A 2,802-nucleotide genomic window follows, 5' to 3' on the forward strand; every position below is an offset into this window, starting at 1 on the left:
GAAAGGATCCGTAGATTTTTGAATTTTAATCTTCGACTTGTTAAAGTAATCCTTTTTCTTTATAGTTCCTTTTCTTATGAAATTCTTCAGTTTGCCTTTGAACATGTCATTCATAGCATTACCAGAAAATTCAATAAGAATCTGTGGAAGAATTAAGTAAAAACCTTTCATCTTATTTTCTAGACAGTTCGCCTCTTCAGTTCTCATGTTAATAGTTAAGTCGAGTCACTCTCCAAGCTTCAACAGATCTTCCAAACACGTATACTCGTGGTTGGAAGTTTGGAGTTGCACAAAAATAGTTGTCTAAATATTCACAATAGGAAGAAAAACATTTCAGACAATACATGAATAGGTGAAAGAGATTAAATGAAAGAGAGATTTTTGTTTCTCTTCTATGTATTTAGTTCACAAATGATACTCCTTAAATAGGAAGAACATTTATGTTTTCATCAATCGTAAGAATGTAAGTAGTCAAAGTAAAATTAATGAACTGATATATTACTTTTTCTTTGATGAAAATTTTTTCATAATGCGAAGTAATTTTGAGTTTTCTGAATAGTTTCAATATTTTCTTACGAAGTTAAAAAAAACTATCACTTGAATAAATGTGAACCATATAAAAGGAAGTAGCTCTCCTATTTCACATCAATTTAGGACTTAAATGTTCACATAGATTAATGACGGAGGATTCTTAGATGTTATTATCCTTTGAATTAAATAAAAAGGAATAAAATCTACAAACCTGAGTCACCAGAACAACTGTTGGAACAAAGAATAGCTCTATAGGGAAAAAGCTTCTGAAGAACGTAAGCAAAGCTTTTAAGAATCATTATTGATTTATGGGTCTTCAAAGAACTAGTCTCCATGGAATCATGATCTTCTACCTTAATGCAGCCTCCATAACTTCCAGATGATAACTACACAATAAAATCAACAAATATATTACATAATTATTACTCTATCAAGTACAAGCTCCTACTTGTAGGAGTTGATTACACTAGAGAATACAAGTCATAGATTGATTACAAGAGTCCTAGTTATACTTCAAATAAAATACTAAAAATCATTGTTAAATACAAGTAGGCTTTCACTACTAATAAATAAATAAAAATTAATGTTTTTTTAAAACAAAAATAGGCTCCAAAATAAACTAAAACAATACAAATGCATGTCATTTTGGCTTTGGATCTATTGTTAGTAACAAAATTACTTGAAATATCGTACTCGTTTGTTTATTTTAAAATATTTTCCCAATGGTAGGATCAATAGTGACAAAATAATTATAACTCATCTCCTTATAAATCATGAATTTAAAAGGAGTTGGTACCTCCATGAATGATGCAAAGTGAAATAGTACTTAAATTTACGCTAAAAGGAAACATTGAAGCGTGACGACTTGATTTAAATTGAGTTTCTCATATAGTTAAGAAAGTAAAATCAGGGTAAATAGTTAGTAGATTTTGAGTTAATACAAGTCATTCAATTAAAATTGCAACCAATTACAAGCATGCGTCAAACTTAATAACCAAAAGATAAGTAGAATATTGACGTAAATAATATGTTTGACAAAATACTATTTGTATCATTTTTTTGTATTAAAAATGCAAAGAAATTTTTATTCCAACTCGAAATGTATATCAAACTCGGAGCAAAAAGAAACTAACCATTAGTCTTAACCAATTCCTTTTTCATTTATAAACTTAGAAGATAACTTACTACATGGGTAACATACTAAAAAATAGCAGATCACGTCAAAAATCAAATAAAGGATCTTGGTGAAATATAACGTTTTAAGGAGCAATGAATTGAGATGATAAGTTAAGTATTGTACAAATTTGAAATGGAAAAAACAAAAGAAAATGATCGAGAAGTAACCTTGAATTATCTTCTGCATCTGATGGCAATGATTGAAAAATGATTGTTTGCTTTGAGAAAAACTTGTACAACATAGATATTTTACAATTGAAGAGTTTTAACACAGGGGAATTTTTTCCACTACATGTCCCCTTAAGTACATACAATTTAGGCTTCATTTATAACCAAAAAATTGACGCCTAAAGAATATTTGAAAAACAAAGAAGGGGGGGATAATCTCAACAAAATTAGGGATCCAAAATTTGAATTGTTGATCTTAGAAGAGATAAATTCAGAAAAATAGGAGAAAAAATATCTTCAACAAAAGGTGACATGGGTGGGGCTATATTCCCCTAAAATAATTTTAGGGACATGGTGACATTTTTGAGGTAGAAAACTTTATGGATTGAGCTCAAAATCCGGTGAAGTTTTGTGGTGTTTGCATTTGCAAGGACAGGGGCTGCTAGGGTTTCCAGTTCGTTTGGGAAAGAAAGAAATGATAAGGAAAAGAAAAGGAATAGAGGTATTTATTTGAGGGGTTTGGGCCCGGGTTTTATGAACGATAGTGTCTGATTGGATAATATTAGGGCTGAAAGTGGGTTTGAAGAAACAAGTCATTGGTACTTTAGAAAAATACATTTGCTTGAAATAATTCAAAATCGATAAAATTGAAAATGAGATAAATTATATCTAATTAATTATCAAACTTATTAACCTTTTAACAATTAATAATTACTTTGAAGTAAAACCTGTTACGTTGAATAACCGAAGGAGAATAAGGAAAAGGAAAATAAGCAGAAGAAGATTAAGGAGAAGAAGGGGTAGTAGGAGGAGGAGAAGAAAAAGACGACGAACAAGAAGAAGAGGTAGATGAAGAAGGAGGACAGGGAGGGGAAGGGGAAGAATTAGAACAAGAGGAACAAGAAGAAGACGAGAAGGAGGAGAATG

The 2,802-nt window shown here is 30.4% G+C and overlaps 1 long non-coding RNA gene across 1 annotated transcript; it reads right to left on the reverse strand.

Annotated features, from left to right (window-relative positions):
• Positions 1-583: 583 nt before the first annotated feature.
• Positions 584-2,200, reverse strand: LOC114077377. Its single transcript, XR_003578683.1, has 2 exons — positions 1,876-2,200; positions 584-917 (listed from the first exon to the last, which is right to left on the reverse strand). It is a non-coding gene; the product is annotated as an uncharacterized LOC114077377 (long non-coding RNA).
• Positions 2,201-2,802: the final 602 nt, after the last annotated feature.

This window comes from Solanum pennellii, chromosome 5 (genome assembly GCF_001406875.1).
Source record: "Solanum pennellii chromosome 5, SPENNV200".
Taxonomy (NCBI): domain Eukaryota; kingdom Viridiplantae; phylum Streptophyta; class Magnoliopsida; order Solanales; family Solanaceae; genus Solanum; species Solanum pennellii.